Raw genomic sequence first — 27082 nt, 5'->3', positions numbered from 1 at the left:
CTCTGCCCTCCTCCTTCAGCTCTCGCTTCCTTAAAAAGGTTTGCCAGATTTTGTCCCCACGCTGATGCCCTCACTGGCTCCAGAGTCCACCCCGCCTTCACCCCAACCAGTCTGCCAGGGTTGGAATGGCTTCTCTTTGCTCCTTCATGGATCTTGCACCTCTCATCTGGCGGTGACAGGGTCTCCAGGGCCGCGTGACTCACCAGCAACTGGTGTTGTCAGCCTGGCCGTCATGTGGCACTGTGGGTCCCCAGTGGGTGGGCGGGCAGCGTGGGTCAGGCGGGCTTGCTCCCAGCCCGTTCAAGGGCCTCCCTCCCCACTCTTTGCTGTCCTGTGTTGTTGTCTTGGTGCCCAGGAAGCCTGTGGGGGAAAGAAAGTCTGGCCCCTTTTCCTGTCAGTGATGACTTTCTGCTTGGAGCTGACCCTCCGGGGTGAGTCACCGGGAAGGGGAGGCAAGCCCTGCGGTGGAGGAGGAAGCCCCAGAGTGCAAGATTTCCTTCCATGGCCCAAGGCTGCTGGAGGTCTGAGGCTGGATGGGGGTCTCCCAGTTGAAAAAGGGGCTTGGAACAGGCTCCCCAGGACCCTCTACTGGGAGTGGTCTCCAGACTCCTCTCTCCCCCAAACCCCTGCAAGCCACACCAGATTAAACATGACTTTGACCATCTCACAGCTTTTGCTGTAATCTGCGGAGGCTCCTTATTGCCTCTGGGATAAAGTCTGAGTGCCTTAACTTGGCCCCACCTGCCTTTTGAGCTCATCTTCCTTGACCCCACTCCTGCCCTCCGTCCCTGTCAGCCGGCCTCCTCCGCTCCTAGTTGCAGCGGGCCCACAGCCATCCCACACCTTTGTCTTTCCCATGCCCCTTCTGCACCACGCCCTGGGGTGCCTTTTCTTTTCTAGATGCACCCATACTCTAAACCCTATTTCCATTCTCACACCATCCATCCATCTATTCAAAAAATATTTGTGGAGCACCTTCTACTAGAGTGCCAAGCCCTATGCCAAGAGCTGAGGTTTCAACCACCTGCAGGCTAAACAGGTAAGTGCTGAAAGACCTTCCAGGCTTGTGGATGAGACAGACGTAAAAAGGCAATGGCAACGTAGCCAGGTGAGCTCAGGGTGCTAGGGGAACACCCGGGAGGGGCACCTCATCCAGCCTTGAGAAGACGATGGTGGTCTTTCTTTGTATGCGTGGACCTTTTTGAAGTCTTGATTGAATTTGTTACAATATTGCTTCTGTTTTATGTTTTAGGCTTTTTGCCTCATGGGATCTTAGCTCCCTGACCAGGAATTCAACCCACACCCCCTGCGCTGAAAGGCAAAATCTCCACCACTGGTCCACCAGGGAAGTCCCAAGCATAGCGGTCTGGCTGGAAGAGGAGATGCTGCTGATTTCTCGAGTGTGAGTAGGAGTTAGGTAGACAAGAGAATCAGGGAGGGAATGGGGCATCAAGGATGTTGGGGCCAGAGAAAGCAAAAAGTAGGAGAAAGCAAAAAGTAGGAAGGCCCGAGGCAAGAGAGTGCATTCTAGGAACTGAAAGTTGACCATAATGTTTGGAGTAGAGAGTGTGAGAGGGAGTGTGGCAAGAGGAGAGGCTGAAAGTTACCCAGGGGCCCTGGAGAGTTTAAAATTTATTCTAAGGAGCCACAAGAAGCCAGTAAGAAGTTTACAGTGGAGGCTCACAATGAGCAGATTTACACCTTAGCTGGTCCAGAGTGACCAAAGTGTAGATTATGGATTGGAGGAGGGCAAGGGACAGGCTCTGTGACCTCTTAGGAGATCAGAGTCCTAGCTCTCCCTCCACACAGGACACGCTGATTTGTGTTACTGAGCTTTTCCCTAAGTGTGGATCACTTTTCTGTTCAGAGAATTATCAGAGGTTAGCGTTTAAAATATCCTCATGATAGGGGTGAGACCCCGACCCAGAAAAAGAGGAAATGGATGCAAGAAATGTTTTAAAACGGGGTTTAAAGGACTGGTAATTGACCGGGTGTGTGGAGTGAGGGGACAGGAGGAGTCCCAGCTGTGTGTATGTGTCAGTTGCTCAGTCATGTCTGACTCTTTGAGACCCCATGGACTGCAGCACACCAGGCTCCTCTGTCCATGAAATTCTTCAGGCAAGAATACTGGAGTGTGGGTTGCCATTTCTTTCTCCAGGGGATCTTCCTGACCCAGGGATCAAACTGGGATCTCCTGCATTACAGGCAGATTCTTTACCATCTGAGCCACCAGGGAAGCCCAGAGTCACAGCTACTCCAGCTTACCAACACAGGGGACTATTTAAACCAGAGAGCAGGAAGAGGAACAGGTGTCTGGAGGAAGAAAATGGATTAAGTTTTGGATCCACTGAGTTTGTGGTGATGCCTATAGAACCTCTAGCTGGAAAAGCCAGAAAGACACAGGAACTGGAGTGTGAGGTGTGGGTCTGGAGTTACATGTGAGGTGGCCTCATCCACCACTTCTCTCCATTCTCCAGCTACATTAACTTTCTTTACAAGCTCATTTCTCACCTCAGGGCCTTTGCACATGCTCTTTCCTTTTTCTGAAACACTCTCTTCTCAGACATGTGGTTTATGCACTTAATTCAGGTTGCAATCTGGAGTAGCCCTTTACCCCATCACTCTCCATCTGCTTACCCAGCACTAATTTTCATCATAGCATTCATCACCCATGAATATTCCATTGTGAAGTTGTTTAGGTGTTCTGTCTCTACCACTGGAACATAACTTCCCTCTGGACAGGGGTTCAGAAGCCAGAGGGACCTCAGGACAGCCTCCTGACACCTTGGCCTGGGGAAAGGGTCCCAGGTAGCACATGCAGGGTCAAAATGACGAGAGAATGGAAAGTCCTGGCAGGAGGAGGGGCTGAGATTATGGAATGCCTCAGAGAGGTCTCCTCTGAGAAAGCCCCTGGGAGGCTGTCTGGTGGTAGCTTCTGGGTCATGAGGGACAGACTCCAGATACAGTGAAGAGTAAATCAGGAGAGGGGCAGAGGCGAGGAGCTGGGCACAGTGTGCCAGGCTCTGGAATGATAACTGAGGAGGGACATAGAGGCAGGGGAGGGGAGTCACTTGTGATGAATGATGATCACAGCCTCCTAACTGCCCTTCTGGCCCCACTTGGGCAGTGAACACCCCGTTCAGAGTCATCTTGAAAGCATACATCAGATCAGTTCACTCCCCTGCTTATTGCTTAGAATAAAACCAAACTCCCTAACATGATAAACAAGGCCCTCCGGTCCTGCCCTGCCTTCTCCTCTGACCTCATCCCTCCGCAAGGTCCCCGTTCTCTCCACTCCAGCCACTCGGGCTCCAGGCTGGTCCTTGAGCCAAGCATCTTCCGGCCGCAGAGCATCGGCACTGCTGTTTCCTCTCCCTGGAACAGTTTCCCAGAGTGTGGCTCAGCCCTCTTATCATACTCAGGTTTCTGGCCAAATGTTCCAGGAGACATTTCCAGAGCATCCTGAAGTGGAAATTTCCTACCTTCCGTCACCTTTTCCTTGCACAAGAGAAAATTATATCTACTGTATAGTAAATGTTTATTTATTTGCTGGTTAGCTTCTTGTTCATCTTCCTCACTGAAGTGTAAGCTCCAGGAGGACGTGGATTTTGTCTGTTTTGTTCCTTGGTGCATCCTTAGCAACGGAAGGCTGCCTGGCACGTAGTGTCGATAAGTACTGTGTCGAATAGAGGTCTGAATCCATGAACAGCTGAATGTCTAAAGCAAATTTACAAATAGTGCTTATCCACAATGGCTCTTCAAGCAGCTTTGCAAAGTGACATCCTCATTGTAGACAGGAGCAAGCTTAGGCTCAGAGCAGTTGAGTGACTTGCCCAGACAGAGCCCCAGTGCATGCCTGCTGCAGGCAGGGGAGCACAGACCAGACCCCAAGCTCTTCTTACAGTTCCTATGGGTCCTCCACAGAGCTAGGCCTGTCTTGGCTTTTTCCTGGTCTAGGGGTGGGAGGAGATGAGAGGAAGACTGAGGGGAATGAAGAAATACCAGAAAGAGCATTAGGAGGGGAGGGAAAGGAAACCTGAGGAGCTAGGAGGGGTGGGGAGGGAGAGGAAGGCTTGGGCAGCTGCCTTCCATGAGATCTGAGCACCTTGCATCCTGGCCCTGAAGGGGCACCTTGGATCTCCCAACAGCCCACTTCTACCTCCCAGGGATAAGCAGGCAGTTCCCTCAGGAGGGGATGCCCTTGCTAATGCAGCCCTGAACCCCCGGTTTGGTACCCCTCTTCCCCCTCCCCACACACTGTGGGGAATTCCCCACTTCCTGGTAGGAACTGGGGAGATTTTCTTCAGCCCAGGAATTCAGGACATTGTCCAACTTTTATCATAACTTCTTCACCCTCTGCATACCACGCCACCCCCCACAGACACAAAGTGGAGGGAAGGGTTACAGGAGGAGTGGAGAGTCTCCCAGATATCTCTGCACTTGCCCCCAAGCAGGCACTTCCACCTCACGTCTCCCCAGAGCCCTGTATCGGGTCATTCTGAAGTCACACTGAGAAAATGGACCGCCTCTGCCCTCTTCATAAGGTGGATGACTCGATGGCTGGCGCCATAGCTGCTGAACACAGAGCCTTCCCCCCCCCACTTTAAGATGGGGCCCATCCACAGTGGTAGGGGAGGGGAGTGGGGAGGTTCTGCTTGGTGCCGCTCAGGCTGCCTCTCTGCTATCTCAGTTTGTCACTCCAGCCGATCCCTGTAGTTCCTGATCCTGCCCTGCTGGCTAGATTGGCCTGCCCTGCTCCTGGCCACGTGCGTGCGTGTGGAGAGAGTGGCTAGCGGATGGGCGGGTGCTGGGAAGTCTGATCAGTCAGCCAGACGCGGGGAGCCCCACCGGGATGAGCAGTGATCCCCTGGTGCCTGGGTCTAGGCAGCAGTCCCATGGATGGTGAGCACTTGTCTGGCCTGAGTCGAGACAGGCCAATAGTTTACTCACAGCTCCCCAGAGCACCTGCTGCTTCTGAGCGTCTTGTCCTCTTCACTCATTTCAGCAGACGCTGGCTCTGCAATGCCTAGTACAAGGCACTGGAAGAGTGGAGAATAAAAGCATGAAGGAGACAGCTCCTGTCTTCCAGGAGCCTGAAGTTCATCCTAACAAAACATACACGGATCTCTGATGATCTGCCAGCCTCTGGGCAGAGGCATGGGAACTTACAAGAACGAAGTATTTTCCTGAGCTCAAGGAACTTATGTTCCAGCTAGAGAGACCGACGCAAGCCAGTAATTCCTCTCCATGGTGAAAGTATCAGCCCATCAGCTATCTCAGCACACACCACGAACCTCTGCCATGGCCCGTCCACTCACCCAGCACCCCAGCACCCCTGCCAGCACATGAGCACCTTGAAGGCAGGACCAGTCTTCTCTCTGAATTCTCAGTGTCTCATACAGCTAAGCATACTTGCAGTATAAGTGCTACATGAACGGCTTCTAAACTGCTTACAAAACTGAAAATACGTGCTAAATAGAGATGCAGGCACAGACTCCTGGCTTTGCTGCAGAGGAAGAGCTGGTTATTTCTGAACGATGAGGCTCAGATAAGGCACCAGGAAGAAGGTGTGATTTCAGCTAAGCCCTCCAGGATGCAGATGGAGAATGGCAAGAGGGACTTCTCAGTCTGAAGGGATAGCAGAGCCAAATCTCTACAGTCAAGAAAGAATATTGTTTATTTCAACCAGCATAAAACACCCCGGAGGGGCTGGCACACAGTGCGTGGAGGGAGGATCTGGGCAGCAAGGAACATGGGGCCAGGTCAAGAGGAGTCTTGAATACTACGCTAAGGAGTTTGATCTTTGTTCTGCAGGCGCAGAGATCCCTGAGAAATTTTGAGGATGGGAATCATGTAAACTAAGCAGCATTTTAGGAAGATTATATGATGGCTGAGTAAAAGGAGAATGCCTTGCTAGGAGTGTCCTCTCATTGGCCTTGGCCTCTTGGGGAGGGCGAGTAGCTGGGGAAAACTGGGGGGCGGTGCGGTAGGAGGGAAGCAGAGAAATCGTTCAAGAAGCGATTCAATGGCAGGAGACAGATGACAATAGCATGAATCAGAGCAGGGGCAGTGGGAACAGAAAGAGGCAAAGTCAACGGCCAGTTGGCTAGGGCTGGGAGGCTGAATTTTCTAGCGAGAGTAGCAGAAAGGAAACAAGAGAAGGGGCAGGCTCTGGGAATTTGGGGGGGAAAACTGCTCTGGGTTATGGCCAGTATACTAGTTCCTTGGGCTTCCAGAATAACACTGAGAAGAGGAAGACTTAGATTTTCTCAGTCCTGACGCATACTGATGGCAGGCGGTGGGTGCCTTCAAGCTGGAAAGACTCAAAGGAATCCATTTAGTTCCAAGCTTCTTTAGAATCTGTTTCTCCTGTGGAAACATTTCACAGTCCCCTCCCAGTGTGAGCCACTACCAGCTCCCCTCTGCCCGCCTACCACCATAGCAACCCATGTGACCTGACAAACAGGGAAGCGTTGCCAGGAGTGGTAAGACTTGTGGAGGAAACGGGAGGCCTTGCCATCACCACGGGCGACTTCGGCGTCCATGAGAGTGACCCCGCCCGCACCCTAGCCTCTTGGTTACTCGCTTTCTCCGTCTCTGATAATCTCCTGTCCCACCGTCTTGGCCACCCACTCTTCAGACGTAGTCAGCTCAGCTCACTCCACAGAACTCACTCATCTCTGAAATGACTAATTCTGACATCTTTCTAGCTGCTCAGCTTATTCACCCAATCGCCCAGCCTACACCTGTCCTCTGACCCTCTCAGGAGCACCGGACCCCTCAGCTCTCTTCCAATTCACCAGTGAATTCTGTTTTCTCTTGCCTTTCACATAAACTCCCCTTGCTCACACTACCCAGCAAAACCCAAGCTGTGGATGAATCAAATTACCTTGCCCTCTGAACGGTCCCTGTGTGGTGGGTGGTTTCTGCTGGAGAAGAGCTGCCACACAAGCAAGCTGACTGGGTCTACCATCCCTGGTGCTCACCAAGCCTGACTGGGTCCCCAGCTCTGCCCGCTACGACTCTCCTCTGCTGTGCTTTGCCATGCTTAGTCACTCAGTCGTGTCCGACTCTCTGTGACCCCATGGACTGTAGCCCAGCAGGCTCCTGTGTCCATGGGATTCTCCAGGCAAGAATGCTGGAGTGAGCCGGCATTTCTTACTTCAGGGAATCTTCCTGACCTAGGGATTAAACTCGCACTGGCAGGGGAGTTCTTTACCATTGTGCCACCTGAGAAGCCCCAAGGGAAGTATGTGCCCAGATCAGAACTTCATTCCCTTTCTACCTACATTGTTGCTGTTATTTAGTCACTAAGTCATAGTCGGATTTAGCAAATAAAAATACAGGAAGTTCAGTTCAATGCAAATTTCAAATAAACAAGGAAAACAATTTTAGTATGTCCCAAGTAAAGTTTAGGACACATTTATACTAAAAATTCTTTTTTGTTTATCTGAAATCCAAATTAAACCGGGCATGTTTATCATATCTGGCAAAACCTGCATGACTTGACGTCTTTCTCCGGGGCTCCAGAGGATCGCCACTTCATGGGTCCACAACCAAACTTCCCATGGGACAAACTCGACCATGCCCAGGGCTGTACAAACGAAAACAGCAAATTTGGGGGACACCTGGCTTGAGGGAGTCAGGAAGCGGAGTAACCTACACGAGAAGCAGAGAAAGAGGAACTAGAGCTGTAGAGGGAGAACCACGGAGATGCAAGGGCCGGAAGCCCAGGGGGCAAGGTCTAGAGAAGCAAAGGTTGCGCAAGAGTCAGCACCCCGAGAGCAGGAGCTCTGAGAAGTGGAAACTGGGGTTGGAAAATGGGACGTCAGTGGCGACCTATGAAGAGGAAATTAGCTTATCTCTCTGGTTCTGTCCTCACTCTGTTGGGCCCTCAATGGCAGGGAGAATGCTATCCTCTCTGCCCATTTCGAAACGTGGGAGAATTGTTTAAGATTTGGGAAATGGTTGGGGAAAAGGAGAAAGTCAACCCTGGTCGAGCAAGGTCATGGCTATGTGTCCAGTGTCTCGAGCCTGGGACTGTGGGCTGAGGAAGGTGGAGGTGTGATCCCCAGCCTCTGGAGGCTGACGATCTAGTGAGGGTGTTCAGGTGCTGCAGCTCAGCTCCACACCTTCTCAGGCTCAGGGGCCTCCGCTGGCCCCCTTTATCTCTGTTCCCTTTCTTGCCACCACTCACACTTTTGCCTGGAGTTTGCCTCCCATGTCCCTCTTCTTGGACCCCCAGAAGCTATTTCCTGAAAGAGCCACAGTCTTTCCAGTTCTCCACTTCATTCGACCCCCTAAGACAAGCCTCAACATACTTCTTTACTTATATCCATTTCGAGGAAACGAACAGCAAAACAAGTAACCCTTCCACCTCAGCTTGGGAGTTATGAGGTCTGACAGCGCTCCAATCTCTTCCAGCTGCAGGTGGGTCCTGACCCCTCCTGGGAGCTTCATGAGCGTTGACCTCAAGGATTTGATCCTAAGGGTACAGCCTCTTTCTCCTTTCCACCCCACTCCCCTCTCAGTGCCCCCCACTTCCATCTTCAGAGGGTACTCTGTCCTGTGGAGCCCTTGGTTCTGTCCACAGAGCTTCCAACTCATGCAGGAGTGTCCCAATGTACGGCATTCTCTCCCAGAAAACACAGGACAGATTAATTCCATGATAGCATGTTATAAATAACATTTTCATTATAACACTCGCATGCTCAAAAACTTTCAGTGGCTCCCTTGAGGCCTTGGAGCTGAGGGGGAAACCCTTCTCTGGTGTGCAGAGCCCAAGGCTGGCTCCAGTGGGGGAAGTGCCTTCTTTTTCGGGGAGAGAGGTGGGAGGAAATCCACCTGTTTCTCTGCTCCTGAGGCCTCACTGAACCTGGGCATGCACCCCTCCTCTGCGCAGCCCCACTGTGGGCCTTCTGAGGAATGGGAGTTTGGACAGGAGGAGAGAAGGTGGGTTGGGATAAGAATGAGCTCAGAAGACCTTGACCTTGGGCTCCAGCAAGGCCAGCTCCAGATAGTACAGGATTACTGTTACCAAGTACAAGTTCAGCAGCTGGGCAGCCAAGGCCCTTCTGAGCATCTGACCTCAACCTATGGCCCAGAGGTCAGGAGGCTTGAGTGCCAGCACCTTCACCAGTTACTCCCAGACCTTGGGCAAGTAGTCTTTTCTCTAGCCTTAGAGTCTGTAAGTGAGAATGTGGAAATCGGCTCCTCCGGTCTGTTCTAGCTCTGCCATTCTATAGCTCCTCAACTCTGCCCCTTCCTCTCCAGTCCACACTCAGCATCCTGGTTCAGCCTCAGGCCTCTGGACACTCCAGGCCAGAAAGGCCCGTACACTTATTTCCTCGTTAACCAGTTGGTGAGAGCAGCATTGAGAAGGAGTCTGCATTCAGAGTTGATGGGAGGCAGGGCTACAGTCAACAAAGTCATCCACAGACAAGCCATAGCAGGGTGGTCCTCACGGGCGCCATCTGTTTGCCAGATTTGATCTACGCTCTTCCACGCTTTGACTCCAGCAAGTCCCCCTTCCTGGGTTCCCTCCCTTCTTTGCCACCTCTCCAAATTCTTTCAAGACCCAGATTCTTCAAGAAACTGAGGGATCTTACAGGCCTCAGAAACCTCTTCCTCCTCTGGGCCTTTTAAAGTGATTTGGGGGGAACATTTGGTTTATTTTTAAAGGTGGTCCATAGCGCTGCTATAAACAAAATTAATATATAAATAAACCAAAGCCAAAAAAGGGTGATGACTCTTCTGCCCATTTGGTGCTGAAGCCAGGCCACTTTGCAAGGTTAAATCCGTTCTGGTGGGTTTATGTGTTCCCACCATAATGCGACAGTGGGCTTCTGGGCAGCAAGGCCTAGCTCTTCCTGCTTTGTCTCTGCTGGCGTAGCCCAGAGCCCAGCCTGGAACAGATGCTCAGGAGAGCTTAATGAGTAGGAAACCTGCTTGTGCATAGGAAGACCTGGCAGTCAGGCCCTGGTGCCTCCAGACTGACTGTCAGGTGCCTGAGCTGAACAAAGAGAAGGGGCAGAGACGACGGGCTGAGTCAGACGAGGGACCTGGGGACTGTTTCCCTAGAAATCAGTTTCAAAATAGGGGAGGGCCTTGTTGGGAGAGAGGAGGTGGGGAAGTTCCAGCTGTGAGAAAAGTGTGAAGGTTCAAAAGTGGGAACCAAACAATCCACTCTGGGAAATCTCACTGAAGAGAGGTTTTCATCCTTTCCCTTCCATGTGCATGAAATTGTCTGTGCTTTGCCAAAGCTGCTGTCTCTGTTTTCCTGCCTGTGTGCCATCTCTCCCCTAGCTGTGTGTGCTGGCTGCTCCTACGCTGATAATCAGTCCATCAGTCAATAAATTTAAGATGTTGGTGGTGCCCTGGGGTTGGTGGCCAGCAGTGTGAGCGCCCTGAGAGCTATAAATTCAGAACTGGAGCTGGGATGTCGCCAAGGCCTCATAGAGTCATGATTTATGGGAAGTTATTCTCTAGTCTTCACTGCTGGCCTTGCTATATAGGGATGCTGCCTGTGTGTGTGTATGTTTAGAGGGGATGGTAGAGTGTTTATGTGTGTGTGTGTGTGTGTGTGTAGAAGGGATGGTAGAGTGTGTGTGTAGGGGAGATGTTAGACTGTGTGTGTGTCTAGTATGGTGTGGTGTTTGTGTGTTGCACGTATGTATAGGAGGATGGTAGAGTGTGTGGGTGTGTGTAGGGGGGATGGTAGAATATGTATGTGTTTTGTGTGTGTTTGTAGGGGGGCTGGTAGAGTGTGTGTGTGTGTGTGTGTAGGAGGATGGCAGAGTGTGTGTGCATGTGTGCGTGTGTGTAGGAGGATGGCAGAGTGTGTGTGCGTGTGTGTGTGTGTGTAGGAGGATGGCAGAGTGTATGTGTGTGTGTGTAGGAGGATGGCAGAGTGTGTGTGTGTGTGTGTGTGTGTGTGTGTGTGTGTGTGTGTGTGTAGGGAGGCTGGTAGAGGGAAAGAAAGGAAATGAAAGACCAGATGCCTGATGTTTAGGCGCAGTGGAGAGGCGCCTCCGCCCTCTGCCTCCTATTGTATTTGCTCACCCGTGGTCTGCTGTTTAACTATTCTAATGATGATCTGATTTGTATGTGCTTGTTTGCTCTCCCCGACTATTTCACAGGCCCCTTGAAGGCAGACACTGGCTCTTCTTTCTGGCTTCTGCCTCCCCACCCCTCCCAGACTCCTAGCACCACGCGGGGCTCACGGGAGAGCTGATTTACTGGCTGAGTGGAGAACAGCGAGGGTTAGTTAATCCTGGAAGGAAGACCTCCAGGAAGAGTCCTACCGCCTGCTCCCCAAGGGCCCGCAAACCTCTCCCTGCACCTTCTGCAGCTCCATGATTGCTGTGCCTCGTCTCGCCGCCCGCCGCTGCCGGTTCTGCCTGTCCTGTCCCCTTTGGCCTCTCAGGGGAGATGTCGCTGGCTTTGAGTTCCGAATATTTCAGCTGGTTCTCTGATCAGGGCCTGCTACGAGGCCAATCTGAATGAATTCAGCCACCTCCCTGTTTTACAAGTCCCTGTTCCTCCAGTCATCTCCTCTGCCCTCCTGCACAAATTGTTGCTCTTTTCCTTCCGAGTGGGAAGTAAGCCTGACGTCCTGAGCCCATTTCTTCTCCAGGCCCCCATACATCCCCTCTCTGGGCCCTGACTCTGGGCCTGGGTCGGGGAGTGACCTAGGTAGCGGTCTGGAAGCAGGGAAGATTCCTGCCCTCCAGCAGCTCCATGTCCAATGGGGTGGCCAGAACACAAGGCTCATTGCGAAACCCTGCAAGGCAATGCTTGCTTGATAAGCACCACATGTGTGCAAAAGAGTGATCATCACAGCCCAGCCTGGGCTCCCCTGGGTGGGCCGGGGTCTGGGAGGCACCCATACAAAAAAATGGGAAGAGGATTCTTCCAAGAGCCAACCAGTTCGGTGGTTCACCAGTTGTATGACTTTGGCCAAATCACTTAACTTTTCTGGGCGAGTCACTTAACCTCTCTGGATTTGGGTTCTTTATCCACATGCCAACCCTACTGGATACTCTGGGGTTCTGAGAGTGTCTGGCACAGAGCTTCAGCCCAGGTGCTAGACAAAGAGAAGGGCCTGGAGAGCTTGCAGAGGTGGAGGCAGAGGCCAAGGCCAGTAGGGATGGAAGTGGGGCCTGTGACCCTAAACACGACTTCCCACGACCACTAGGTAACAGGGGTCACACTTCGGAACCACATCCTCTTCTGGGGACCAGGTGCCTCAGGCTGGGGCTCCAAGGCTGCAGTGGGCAAGGAAAGGGGAACCGAGGGGTGAGGGCTGCAGGACCCACATCAGCACCAACCAGGACAAAGACAAGCTGTTCCCCCCAGCCTGAGGTTGTTTGTTTGCAAACAACAGTGTTTGCGCTGGCCACTGTTCTCTGCCTCCCAGGCCAACAGAGGCTGTCTGTGTGCCTGCCCCGCCCCCCTCCCAGGCTCCATCTCTGGCCTCCACCAGGGCCCACAGTTTGTGCAAATCTCCCAGCTCTTCACAGCAGCTCTCCACAGATGCAGTGTCAGCAGACTGCTCCAGACCAATGGAACAGTCAGTGGCAGTTTAGGAAGAAGCATAGAAGCGGGGATACCCAGCTTTTGGGAGGGCCCGCCACTTGTTAAGCAGGAGAGGTGTTTGTCTGGCCACATCCCAGAGGCCTGACTCTGATCACACCCATCCCAAATCACAAGGCCAAAGCTCAGAGATGGCTCTGGTTATCACCCACCAGTGCTGAGAATCTAGGGACTGAAGTACCTCTGAATTGACCTTCTGAGGTCCTGAAGCCCTTAGTCCAGGAGATCAGATCTGCCCAGAGTTTTGGCAAAGTTAAGGGGCAGGATCTGTTCAGAGGATCCCTGTGTGAGGTCAGACAGCCTCATCCTAGCCCTTCCGTCCTTTGGGATAAACACCTTCTATCTCACACCTCATCAAGCAGGCAGCTACCTTTGGGAAGGGTGGCCCAAAAACCAAACAAAAATGTGCTTTCTTCTCTGAAGAGAGAAACTGCCCTGAGATGCTGGGTAGGTCTAAGGGCCTGGCCAGAGGGGAGATGCTCAGGGCCAGTGGGAAGGAGTCTCAGCACTGGGGCCAGTAGAAACATCCAGTTTCTCCTTTGCTGAAAGAGAGCCCTGGGAGACAGGTGCCTTGCTTTGCAGCAGAGGGTTGGAAGTGAGATGGGATACTGGAGGGGACAGAGTTGCCCCACTGGTCCCCAAGACCACCACCTAAGGAGAAAGACGTTTCTTCCTTGCCCACATGCTCAGTCCTTATCTGCTCTCTGCCCCCAAGGACAGGGAAGTCATAAAACTCCAAAGATGGGTAAGCACAACCCCCTCCTTCCCCGTTTCTAAGGCTTAGGCCATCCCTGCAGGCTTACCTCCGTCATTCCCAGACCAGCTGGGAGGCTCCAGAGAGGACGAGGCCTCTGGTAAGAAAGCCAGGTTGACCCAGGACTTCTCCTCAGCAGACTTGGGGGCCCAGAAAGGAAGGGGGTTTGAGGGAAGGGCCTAGGAATGGGTGCTGGAGATGTCAAAACCTTGAGCCTCAGGAGCTTTGAAGTCAGACAGCTGAGGGTACCATCAGGGACCCCAGCCGTGTGGCCTCTGAACCTCTCTCGACCTCTCGGAGCTTCAGTTTCATTCAAGTGGGAATGATCCCCATTCCATAGCCAGGAGAATTAAAGCAGGTGCGTGCGTGTGTGTGTATGTGTGCACATGCGCGTGTGTGGAAGTGCCTGGCAGAGAACAAGTGCTTATACATTTTTAAAGCTTCCCTCGTATCTCAGGCAGGTGGCAGAGTTTTATAACCAACTTTCTAGCACAACTTTAGCTAGGAACCCTGAGGGCATCCAGGAACCCCTAGCCTGGGGTGCTGGCAAAGCTGGCTCGTAGCTGCCTCGCGCTGAAGCTTTGACCCAGAACCAGGCCCTGGAGGAGCAGAGCTTGGCTCTGATATGTAGGAGGAGCCGCTCTGTGTCTTTCTTGAAGTCACCCTTGAAAGGAAGTTCAGGATGTGCCTGGGATAGGATGGTGGTGTTCAGACTCCTGATGTCACCCCGTGCGGGCAGACTGCCACCCCTCCAGTCAGTCCCCCTTCTCTGGACACACACAGAGATGCACGCATGCGCACACGCTCCCTGTGTCTGCGGGCAATCCGGGTCAGCTCTCTGAGTCCACATGTTCTTCCTGTAAACTGTGAGCCCAGTGATCTAGAAGCATGGGGTAGCAGCCCCTCCAGTGTGGGCGCTGTGATGGTGGAGAGGGCTGTTTCAGAGATGACTGTATTTACAAGAATCCCACATTTTTGTTGAGACAATCACGAGTCCCTTGTACTCTCTCCCACCTGTTGCCTCCCTGACTCACGGCCCACCTGTCAGCTCTGAGGAAGCTCCCAAACATCCTAGTTTAGCCACCTCCCCAATTTAATTTCAGATATCCAAATAAAGTATGTCCAAGAGAAGTCCCCAGCAAGCATCAGGCCTTGGGAGCTCTGTCGCTTTGAGGCAGCTTGATGTCAGGGCAAGAGTGGGTAAAGTGCAAGGCCAGCTAGGGTCAGGCGAGCCAAGGGGACCAGCGTCCCAGGGGCGGGATGTACAGACCCGCCCCATGGGGTCAGACCGGCCTGGGGCACCCAGGGTCTGCCATCTACTGAGCGAAATGGTCACTTAGGTACCCTCCCTGGGCTGACGGAGACTACTCATGGGGTTTGAAGGACTGATTTGGAGCAGAGTACAAAGTGGATGACCCCGGACTTGGCCCAGAGATGGTGGTCAGTAGCTATGACAACACGCATGATCTCGGTCAATAGCAATTCCGCCTCTCCAGGAGCTCAGGCCCAAAACTGCGGCATCATCCTTGATGCCTCTTTCTCTCACATCTTCCACCAAAGCTCTTAGCAAATCTTGTCGTCTCCTGCTTCATCTGGCACCCCACTTCTCATCACTTCCTCCCACTGCACCCAGGTCCAAGCTGCCATGGCCTCTCCCTTGGCTTGTTGCATTGGCTTCCCATCATGCCTCTCATTGAACGCTCCAGTCTTTTCTCGACACAGTAGTTAGTGGAGCAAGCTATCCTTGGCTTCCTGTTTCACTCACCCAAGTCTGTGCCATGGCCAGCAAGGCAACTCAGGATCTACTCACTTCCTCACCTCTCTGGCCTCTGTTCCCACCATACTGTCCCTCATTCTCCCTGCTCCAGCCTCCCTGAATCACCCCTGTTGCTCAGCACTCAGGCATGGTTTCCCCCTGCCTGGGGTTCATGTGCCCTGACACCCCTGCAACTCAATCTCCCCTTCCCTGTGAGGCCTGCCTTAACCACTGCAGTTGGCATCACCACCCACTCCACCCAGCACCCACTCACCTCTTACCCCGCTCCTACATTACTCAGCACCTTCTACCCTTACCATGTAATTTACTGATTTATTCTTTAATGTCTGTATTCTCCTGTAATGTGTCTCCTCACATTACAGTGAAACTGTAGAAGGGCAAAAATCTTTGTTTTGTCCCCCAGTGAATCCCAGGCACCTAGAACTCAATGAATATTTGTCACATGAATGATGGAATCTCATCATGATGAGATGGTTAAGGCAACCAACTTCTAACCATAAGAAAAATTCAGGTTTTCTACAGCTAAGTTCTGATCTTCTGAAGATGCTTGGGGTGAGGGTAGGGAGAACTGAAAAACTGGCTCCCTTATGCCCTTGGCCTCCTCCCTTTTTTAATTCTACTGCCCTGGGGTGCTTCCCCCTTCAACATGCTAGCAGAGATACAAACTCATTCCTTTGGCTTCCTTCTGCACAACGGAAGCTTCCCTGGTGGCTCAGACAGTAAAGACTCTGCCTGCAATGCAGGAGACCCAGGTTTGATCCCTGGGTTGGGAAGATCCCCTGGAGAAGGGGACAGCAACCCACTTCAGTATTCTTGCCTGGAGAATCCCATGAACAGAAGAGCTTGGCGGGCTACAGTCCATGGGGTCACACAGAGTCGGACACGACTAAGTGACTAACACTCTCTGCACAGTGGAGGTCAATTGGAGCTTTGGTATTTACTATTTCCTACCATGGGAGAAAATTAATACAGAAAACACAAGAATTATAAAAATGGTCTGGTTTAGGAGGTGGGTGTAGGTGTGCTCTTGTTTCCAGTTCCTTCTGAGACGTCCGCATTCTTGCCTCAGGTGCCTGGCCTGGGTTGCCTGCTTCCCGGGTCCTGATTGCCCACACTCCGCTCACCCCTCTCCTTCTCCCTCCTGACCCTGGAGCTAGAAACCCAATCCACTGTTTCCCGGTCACGGTCTTGAGAAGGTCTCTTCTCTGGGGCAGTTTCCTCTTCTGTAAAACTGGACGGCTCATGCTCTGCTTCTCGAGTCCTGTTGGCAGGCACAGATGAAATAGCAATATGAGGGACTTGGAGAACTTTCGAACTTTACAAAAACCCAAGGTAACTAGGAGGTGTCAGCGCTTTCCCAGAGGCAAGAGGACTAATGAATCTGAAATAAGAGGCGGTGGGGGCTGTTGACGCAGCTGGCGTCTGCAAAAGCCACCCTTACAGGTCAGGTCACTCTTGCCAGGAGACCTGCATTCTGATCACAGACAAAGGAGCTTTAATTTCAATAAAACAATGATCCTTTGGTCTCCTGACTCGCTGGCTGTAGATGAGGCTGACAGTCTTGGGTGGGCCAGGGGGAAGAGGCAGGACCCAGGGAAACTGAGGCTCCAAATGGGGCCAAGTTGAGGTTCCGTCAAATCTGAAGGGAATCCCAGGGTAGCTCATGTCCTGGGAGGGGCAACTTTGGGGGCAGAATTCTTATACTTCCTTGGGAAACTTTGCTTGGCGTAATGAAATACATAAAGTACCTACTATTTATCAAGCACCGTGCTAGATACTGGAGATACAGCAGTGATATGCAATAGACAGGGCTCTTGCCCTCCAAACGACTTGCTGTCTATCAGTGAGAGAGACGCGGAACAAATACACAAATAATTATTATTAACCACAGAGGAAAGAGCTCAGAAGGAGAAGAATAGGGTGCCATGAAAGTGTATGATGGGAAACCTGATTTTGTGCACTTGATGGTGGGGAGGGGGTGGTATCAGGAGGGTTTCCCTGAAAGTTCTACTTGAGCTAAGAACTTGTTGCAAGATATCAGTGGGACACTTTAGGCAAGTCAAAACGGCTCTCCATGTGTCTCTGCAGGCCCCTGGAAGCTGGACAGAGTGTCACCCTGAGCCCCTTGGCAGAAGTCAGGCCTCGGGGCAGGGCACATGGCCTGACAGTGAAGGGGCAGGGAGCTCCCAGGGGGTGAAGCCTGGGCTCTTTGCCCCTCAGTCCTTCCAGACCCCACCCATGCCCTGGCACGTCCAGCTAGCACCGTCTGCAAGATCCCAGTTGCTCGGCCACCGATGGATGGAGGCGGCGGGGCAGGGCCCCATGACCTCACTGTAATGGTGTCCTGTAGCCCCGCCCGCAGGAGGAGAAAACAACACTGAAAAGTCCCCCAGCGCTCCCAGATGCCTGCTCAGGAAGACTCAGGGCTCCAGGCTACGGGCTGCGTGCCCAGCTCAGGAGGCCAGAACGGAATTCGAAAGTGCTTGTTTCTCACTGAAAAATTCCAAAGATTGCTCAACATTCCTTTGACCCCAGGAGGTGCTGAGAGACGAGGATCTGAGGATCCAGAGCCTGCAGGCAGGCGTGGCTCAGGACTGTCAGGGAAGAGCTCCTCCGTCCTGCTCTCTGGGGGACAGAGGGAGAGGGGCTGGGGAGGGCTGTGAGACACCTCCTGTCGTCTGGACCCAGGGGCACTGATGGTGGAGTGGATTTTGTAGGTCTGAAAAGAGGATGGGGAAACCAGCAGCCTTCAGTACAGAGAGCGGACATTCCTGGTCTTCCCAGGAGAGCTGCCACGTTCCTGAAAGGCCCTAACATTGGGGTACCAGATTCTCAGACTCTGGGACAAAGCCTCCTGGAATAGCTCACTGAGATCAACTCCCTGTGACCACTAGGAAGGTCAGCTCCCTCTTCCCAGCTTTGTGTCTGAGGATGTTGGCTCAAACGCCCCCTCCTCCAGGCAGCTTGCTCCCTGCCTAGATTTAAATCCCCTCTGAAAAGGTGCTAACCACACTGTGTCTCACTTTGTAGTTGTTTCTCTGAGTGTCTCCTCTCCTCTGCAAAGGGGGAAATGCCCTGGAAGACAGGGGCTGTTTGGGCACAGGCTAGTATAATTCCCGCAGGGCTCAGGTGGCATAGAAATGTAGGTACCAAGGCCGTCGCTGCAGCACCGTTTACAACAGTGGAGAACAGCGAGTTCTCTAAGTGTTCAACAGTGGGGTTTGATTAAATAAGCTGGAGTGTATCCACACTGGAATGCTAAGCAGCCATTGACGATTACATTTTTAAAAAAATATTTAAAGATACAGGAGTATGTTAAAATCAATAAACTCCTATCCTGCAGAGCTAAGCACTATTAAGATTTTGGTGTGTTTCCTTTACTTATTTTTTCCACGTAGATATAAAAATGTATTAAAATCCTACCAAAATGGGATTGTATGTAGGGATAAAAGTTAAATTGTGTTAAGTGGGGATTGCACACTTGTGAAAATTTGCTTTCTGATGAAAGTACTGGGAAACAGCAATTGGAGGGGCGTCTATATTGTCACAGAATGTAGAGTATGAAGATGTTGAAAATTATCCTGTACTCAGCATTCTGTACACTGAATTAGAAAAGCCACAAATGGCCTTGAGGCTGTCACTTCCTAACCGCACCCAGCTCATTCTCAGAATAGACCATGGTGGGGAGTGGTTTGAGAATGGAAAGAACGAAAGTCTATTGATCATATCAAATTTTGCATAATCACTGAATTTCAAATATATGCTATGCATTAGAATCATACTGTGTACAAATGTTTCATATCATCTCTTATTTAATGTTGTATCTTAAATAGCACTGTGTCTTATTAAATATTATTTTAAAACATATTGTTATGTGTTCTTGCTTTTTAAAAATGTTCTTGGGACTCCCTTGGTGGCCTGGCGGCTAAGACACCACACTCCCAATGCGGGGGAGCTCGATCCAATCCCTGGTTGGGGAACTAGATCCCACATGCTGCAACTAAGACCCAGCACAGCCAAATAATAAATAAAATTAAATATTAAAAAAAATATTTTTGCCCCTTATACATCAGGTGAAAATTCTGGGTCAAAAGTAGAAATATTTGAAAGATTATTGAAATATATTTCCAAATTCCCTCCAGAAATGTTGTTCCAAATTACACTTAGCAGTGAATGAGAGTGTTGCCTGGAGCCCTGTCAATGGGTGGGTTAATCATTGCTAAAGTAGGAGATGGAATTGAAAGCTACTTCCACAGGTAGAATTGATGGGATCTGACAGCTACTTGGGTACTGGGGTGAGGAAATCAAGAGCAAAAGCAGTTGATACTGAAGTCCTTGGCTTGACTGTGTATAGAGATGGGGAAGCCTTTGATGGAGAAAGGGAGGAAAGGAAGAGGATTGGGATCAAAATAGATATTTGGGTTGGGAATACAGGGGATTCCCCGGTAGCTCAGCTGGTAAAGAATCCGCCAACAATGCAGGAGACCTCAGTTCAGTTCTTGGGTGGGGAGGATCCCCTGGAAAAGGGATAGGCTACCCATTCCAGTATTCCTGGGCTTCTCTGGTGGCTCAGCTGGTAAGAATCCACCTGCAATGCAGGAGACCTGGGTTCAACCCCTGGGTTGGAAGATCCCCTGGAGAAGGGAACTGCTACCCAGTCCAGTATTCTGGCTTGGAGAATTCCATGGGCTGTATAGTCCATGGGGTTGCAAAGAGTTGGACAAGACCAAGTAACTTTCACTTTACTGTATATTTAAAAGAAACAAACAAAAAATCACATGAGACCCAGAAGATAAAGACCTTTCCCCCAAAGAAAACATGCAAATAGTTAAAGAATAACAAAGTACCCATCTTATCATTCTGTTAACTAAGATCCATTTGGTTCAAAAACAGTAGACATTTAAGTTTTGTAAGTTTAGTTAAAGGGGAGAATCTAGGGAATATTCATTTTAAAAACCCAGAAGAACAGAGATACAACTAGGACCCAGTCTTTCTCACACATTGACAGGATTCTCTCTCATCTTTGTTTTTCTCTACAGATCAACCTTATTCTCTCTTAGACTGGCATTACCCACACAGCAAGAAGCAGGATTTTGAGAGTGCCTAGGACTTACCTCTCCTATCTTTGCTACTGGGGTCTGGTCTCAAGGTCAAAAATCTCAAGGAAAGGCTCTTATTCACCCAGCATGGTCCTCAACTGAGGTTTGGGGTGAGCTATTATGAGTGGTTGTCTTAGTTCAAGTATCCATCCTTGGGCTAACAGTGTCTGGGAGCAGGATTTAGAAGAGAATGGAGTATACCCATGTGAACCAAAGGGTTAGACAGGACAGACTGCTATTCAGAAGGATGCTCTTCCAGGTGTGTGAAACAATGAGTATTCTTCCTAGCATACCTACATAATTCTCTTTCCATACAAATAATGTCCCTGAGTGTCCCCTCTCTTACCTTAATACAACCATCCTCTTCTCAGTGGGACATAACTCAAAGTCATTCAAAGTCAAAGTCACTGCTTCTCACTTCAAGGATAGAATCTACAATGGAAGATCTCTTTCCTCCGGTAATTTTTATTTTCTTGTTCGCCCTTATTGTTTTACAGCTTTAGATCAGCATGTGTAAGTATGGATTTAGTATTTCTTCTGCACGCTTAGTTGCTCAGTCATGTCTGACTCTGCGATTCCGTGGACCGTAGCCCACCAGGCTCCTCTGTCCATGGAATTCTCCAGGCAAGATAATGGAGTGGGTAGCCATTTCCTCCTCCAGGGGATCTTCCCGACCCAGGGATTGAACTCATGTCTCCCTCATCTCCGGCATTGGCAGGCAGATTCTTTACCACTCAGCTGCCTGAGCATTATTTATCCTATTCATTCAGTGGATACCTTCTATCTGAGGATTCTGGAGAATTTTGCACTGTTACCTACTCAGTCTTCTCTACCATTTTTTCTAATCCTTTCTTTTGAACCTTCCCTTTGATGGATCCTCTCAAACTCTTTTCCCTATCTCATAATTATCCTTGCAGCATTTTCAGTTTTTAAAAACTCCTCTGTGCTGAGTTCTGGGTGAATTCCTCGGTTCCATCTTCCAAAGCACTAATTATTTATTGAACTATATTTGGTCTAGAACTTCCCCTTAGCTATTCAGTTTTTAAGAATTAGATGTTTTCCTTTTCCAGGGTTTCTAACTGTTCCTCTTCCATATCCACTTACTCATATTCATTTTTCCCCTCATCTTTTGAGGATTCTCAACTTGCTTATTTTACAATAATTTTCCTCTTGTTCTACTGTTTTCTTCTCATCTGAAGGGAGTTTATCTCCTGCTGATTGTTTTTGTTGGCAGCCTTTCTTCACATTTAGTCTTTTTATTTATTTTCTGTTTCCTATCCATGGACATGTTTATCTTCTTTTGAAATGTGACTGTGTCCTTTTATTTCTTTTCTCTCATATTTCTCTTTCACTGGAGAGGTGGCATAGAGTGATGTTAAGAGCTCAGGATCTAGAGACTGCCTGTGTTCAGATCTTGGCCCATGACTTAATAGGAGTACAATTTGGGGCAGGTTTCTTCACCTTATCTGTAAACTAAAGGATAAAAATCATAGCACCCACCTAACAGGGTTTTGGGGAGGCTTGAAGGATATGATGCACATAAGGCAATTTGGCAGTCCCTAGAACACAGTGAGTATTTAACACATGTTTGAGCAAGCTCTGGGAGTTGGTAACGGACAGGGAGGCCTTTGCATCCATGGGGTCACCAAGAGTCAGACACGACTGAGCGACTGGAATGAACTGAACTGAACTGAGGTATTTTTCTACACACTTAGAGAAAAGCAGTGTGTCCAGATGTGGATAGGATTGGTGCTCGAAGTATCAACTTGGAGGGTCACTTGTTAGCAAGTTCAAGTCCAGGATTCCTGAGTATGTCTATTCCTCTTGGTCAAGACTTCTCATTGCTCCCCATTATCTTGCCCTCACTGGCTTTGTGATTACTACCAACCACCTCCCACACATCTCATGTACAATGCTGGAGGGAAACAGGGCAATTGTTACAAATGCTACTGTTGAAAATGGGTGCTAACAAGGCAACACACCATGGTCTCTGGCCCGGCATTTGAACCACAGCCAGCTGGACAGCAATGCTGAGGGCAGGGCTGTGGCTAGTGAGGATCACTGCATCTTGGCCACGACTGGGTTTTCCAGTCACCAGCCTGACTCCAGGTTTTGCCTGTTGGGAGCATTGCCCTTGCCCACATCTACCATACCCTTCATGAGCAGGGTGGTAGAGAGGTTTCCTCCACTCTGGGCTGTACTGCCTTACGAAACACTTCCTATTAGTCTCACTACCTGGGAATTACTTCATGATAGAGTTTCCCAAACCCTTTGGATGATAGAAATCTCCTGGAGAATTTGATGAGAATTGGCAGTCACACCCCCGATCCACTGACTCTCCAGAGAGAGAGAGGATTGGGAATCTGTCCTTTTAATAACAACAATCATCTCAGGTGATGCTTATCATCAGGAAAGTTAGAAAAATTACTGCCTTAGTGGTTGAGCAATCACACACCTCAGTTTGGCAGACGTGGACTATTTTTTAGCATTTCAACATCGAAAACCATAATCATTTGACCATGACTTTCATTCAGGGAGATCTCTGATGGCCAATTTCCAATTTCAGAGAATTGTAAGGCAGGCATGAAGGGTGCTTTGGGCTCTGCTCACATGATTTCAGTCTTTTACTACAGAGGAGGCTCTGCCCCTCTCCCGGGCTCAGTGGGAAATGTGGGGAGGAAGTACATGCCTACCCTGCCCTCAGTGTGGTCCGTGCTCTGTGACATCACACTGGGGTGGGGTAGGGAGAGGGTGCAATTCCTCATGAGGCAGGGAGTGCACAGCATGAGGTGCTTGGCTGGTTGCAGTCCTTCCCAGGTATCACTATTCCAATTTCCAGGATTCTATGGCTTCTTAATCCCTGAAGAAACTTTGGTGTAGGGCAGAGCATTCAGCTTTTGCAGTTGAGCAAAACTGTGACCTTAGCTACTTGGGACTGCTGACTACCAATGGAAACGCCTCTCTTAAAGTTGTATCTGAGCTCAAGAGGGAGGGGATATATGTATACATATAGCTGATTCATTTTTTTATACAGCAGAAACTCATACAACATTGTAAAGCAATTATACTCCAATAAAAAAAAAAAAAAAAGAAAAACAGTATCAGTCTGTCCAGTGGCTCCCTGACCACTTCTGGGTCTTCTCTTTCTCTCCAGCACCCTATCTAAGGGTGCAAGAAATTATGACACATTCTGTTATCCTGATATCTCATACCAAGTCTCCCAAGGTATAAGTCTGAATGGCCCATCATCTGAGTCCCAGGAGCCCCCGGAAAAGAGTCTAACCAACTTCCTTGATAGCATAAAAATAGGGAAGGCTGTTTTCCCAGCCTAGGATCCTTGAATGCCATACCACACCCCCTCCAACCCCCAGCCAATCTTGATTCAGCCATTTGGGGATTCCTCAATTTCCACATCACTGTTCATGTTCCAGTTTCTGTATCAAGATTCTTTTTGTGGTAAGTAACAGAAACTCAGGCTTCCCAGGTAGCGCTAGTGGTAAAGAACCCCCTGCCAGTTCAGGAGACATAAGAGACGCAGTTTTGAGCCCTGGGTTGGGAAGATCCCCTGGAGGAGAGCATGGCAACCCATTCCAGTATTCTTTCCTTTTTTTTTTTTTCATTTTGCATATTGTTTTATTCTCCAATATTCTTGCCTGGAGAATCCCCATGGACAGAGAAGCCTGGAGGGCCACAGTCCATACAGTTGCACAGAGTCGGACATGACTGAAGCGACTTAGCATGCTGGCACACAGCAGAAACTCAATTCAAACTGATTTCTGCAAAAGAGACATCTATTGAAATGGTCACATGGTGGAAAAAAGCAGGAATGTAGCAGGGGTCCCCAACCTCCAGAATCTAATACCTGATGATCTGAGGTGGAGCTGATGTAATAATGATAGAAATAAGTACATAATAAATGTAATGCACTTGAATCATCCTGAAACCATCTCCCCCTCTCCACCAGCTATGGAAAATTATCTTCAATGAAACTGGTTCCAGGTGCCATAAAGGTTGACTTCGGCGACCAAAACCACTGAGACGTTCTCCCTACCCTGCTTTCTTACTGTCCTCTGCATGGCAGCATTGTTCTCTTGGACAGGTTTTGTGTGTATGGCAGAGACATGCCCTTGGGAGCAGCTGTGACTCACCTCTACTCAGCACCCGTGCAGAAGGATGACTTTACTTTCTCTAATCATGGAATTTCTTTAATTACAAAGAAAGGCTCTGAATGACTTAGCTTGGCTCAGGAATCCAGCCCAACATTGGACCATGTTTAGAAGGAATGAAACAAAGTGAAGATAATCAATGCAGTTTTCTATTGCTGTGGCAACAAATGACCTCAAATTTAGTGGCCTAAAACAACCCAAATGTATTCTATTACAGTTCCGTAGTCAGAAGTCTCATGCTAGGCTAAGATCAAGTTGTTGGCAGCATTCTTCTGGAGGTTCCAGGGGAGAATCTGTTTCCTTGCCTTTTCCAGCTTCTAGACATCTCCCACATTCCTTGGCTCATGGCCCCTTCCTCCTTTTTCAAATCCAGCAACGTGGGGCTGGGTCATTCTCACGCAGCTCTTTCTGGTTATCTTTGCTGTCTTCCTCTTCCACTTTTAAAGACCCTTGTGATTACATTTGGACCCATCCAGATAACCCAAGATCAGCCAATTAGCAGCCTTAATACCACTTTGCCATGTAAGGTAACCTCTACATAGGTTCCTCATCTCTTGTGGGGCTGGAGGCTGTTAGTCTGTCCACCATGGCTTGAAAGAGGGCAGTAAATAGATCCTCTCAAATTCTTCTGGTCAAGGTGTGAATTTGCATAAAATTTCTGGAAAATAATTTGGTAAACTGGCCTTCAGATATTCATATTTGTTCATTCAGTAACTCTAATAATCTGTCCTTAAAAATAATGCCAGGGACTTCCCTGGTGGTCCAGTGACTAAAACTCTGAGCTCCCAACACAGGGGTCCTGGATTCAACTCTTGTTGGGGGGATTAGATCCTGCGTGCTGCAACTAAAGATTCCACATGCTGCAACAAAGACCCAGTGCAGCCGAATAAATAAATAAATTTTTTTAAAAATAATGCTAAATGTGTATATGTGGCAGTGTGAAGTTTATGCACTAAGATGCTCATCACTGCTTTATTTATACCACCAAAACATGGGAAATAACCCTAATGACTGGTGATGGTAAGGCTAAGTAGGACACATTATATCTGTATAAGGAAATAGTATGTTGACAGTAAAAACTTTTGTTCCTAAGAAGCTTTTAATGAAATGAAAATATGTATATCCCCTAACATTGAGAAAAAAAAGAGAAAGATGTCTGTACATTCTACTCAATTTTATTGTGAACTTAAAAGTGCTCTAAAAACATTGTCTATGCACTCATCTCACATGCTAGTCAAGTAATGCTCAAAATACTCCAAGCTATGCTTGCAATACGTGAACCGTGAACTTCCTGATGTTCAAGCTGGTTTTAGAAAAGGCAGAGGAACCAGAGATCAAATTGCCAACATCCGCTGGATCATGGAAAAAGCAAGAGAGTTCCAGAAAACATCTATTTCTGCTTTATTGACTATGCCAAAGCCTTTGACTGTGTGGATCACAATAAACTGTGGAAAATTCTGGAAAAGATGGGCATACCAGACCACCTGACCTGCCTCTTGAGAAATCTATCTGCAGGTCAGGAAGCAACAGTTAGAAGTGGACATGGAACAACAGACTGGTTCCAAATAGGAAAAGGAGTAGGTCAAGGCTGTATATTGTCACCCTGCTTATTTAACTTCTATGCAGAATACATCATGAGACACGCTGGACTGAAAGAAACACAAGCTGGAATCAAGATTGCCAGGAGAAATATCAATAACCTCAGATATGCAGATGACACCACCCTTATGGCACAAAGTGAAGAGGAACTCAAAAGCCTCTTGATGAAAGTGAAAAGGAGAGTGAAAAAGTTGGCTTAAAGCTCAACATTCAGAAAACAAAGATCATGGCATCCGGTCCCATCACTTTGTGGCAAATAGATGGGGAAACAGTGGAAACAGTGGCTGACTATTTTCTGGGCTCCAAAATCACTGCAGATGGTGACTGCAGCCATGAAACTAGAAGACACTTACTCCTTGGAAGGAAAGTTATGACCAACCTAGATAGCATAGTAAAAAGCAGAGACATTACTTTGCCAACAAAGGTCTGTCTAGTCAAGGCTATAGTTTTTCCAGTGGTCATGTATGGATGTGAGAGTTGAACTGTGAATAAAGCTGAGCATCAAAGAATTGATGCTTTTGAACTGTGGTGTTGGAGAAGACTCTTGAGAGTCCCTTGGACTGCAAGGAGATCCAACCAGTCCATCCTAAAGGAGACCAGTCCTGGATGTTCATTGGAAGGACTGATGCTGAGGCTGAAACTCCAATACTTTGGCCACCTCATGCGCAGAGTTGCCTCATTGGAAAAGACCCTGATGCTGGGAGGGATTGGGGGCAGGAGGAGAAGGGGATGACAGAGGATGAGACGGCTGGATGGCACCACTGACTCGATGGACATGAGTTTGGGTGAACTCTGGGAGTTGGTGATGGACAGGGAGGTCTGGCATGCTGCGATTCATGGCGTCACAAAGAGTTGGACACAACTGAATGACTGAACTGAACTGAACTGATTAAGTTTTATAAAAGAGGAGGATACAATAAATTATTATTATAATATAATGTAATAAAATAGATGTCCGAAAAGGCTTGGGAAGGAAAATGTTAACAATGGTTATGTTATGGGTGGTGGGATTATTTGCAGGTGACTTTTTCCCCTCTAAATAAACATATTATTTTTAGCAAGGTCACTTTTATTTGTTTATTTGGTTGGTTTC

General features: G+C 49.2%; 2 long non-coding RNA genes across 3 annotated transcripts in view; one reads left to right on the top strand and one right to left on the bottom strand.

Annotated features, from left to right (window-relative positions):
• The first annotated feature begins 441 nt into the window (after positions 1-441).
• Positions 442-18992, top strand: LOC121819942 (uncharacterized). 2 transcript variants are annotated; one of them, XR_009597073.1, is made up of 3 exons: positions 442-1039; positions 1253-1402; positions 17214-18992. It is a non-coding gene; the product is annotated as an uncharacterized LOC121819942 (long non-coding RNA). The 2 variants fall into 2 exon arrangements; XR_006060295.2 differs by lacking the exon at positions 17214-18992 and adding an exon at positions 5006-5916.
• Positions 16044-27082, bottom strand: part of LOC121819943 (uncharacterized) — a 39857-nt gene continuing 28818 nt past the window's right edge. The window contains exon 4 of the long non-coding RNA XR_006060299.1: positions 16044-16386. This is a non-coding gene — a long non-coding RNA (uncharacterized LOC121819943). The remainder of the gene's footprint in view (positions 16387-27082) is intronic.

The sequence above is a fragment of the Ovis aries genome, chromosome 1 (genome assembly GCF_016772045.2).
Source record: "Ovis aries strain OAR_USU_Benz2616 breed Rambouillet chromosome 1, ARS-UI_Ramb_v3.0, whole genome shotgun sequence".
NCBI classification, from domain to species: domain Eukaryota; kingdom Metazoa; phylum Chordata; class Mammalia; order Artiodactyla; family Bovidae; genus Ovis; species Ovis aries.
Note: the sequence above shows the minus strand (reverse complement) of the source record. Positions and strands in the feature narration are given on the sequence as shown.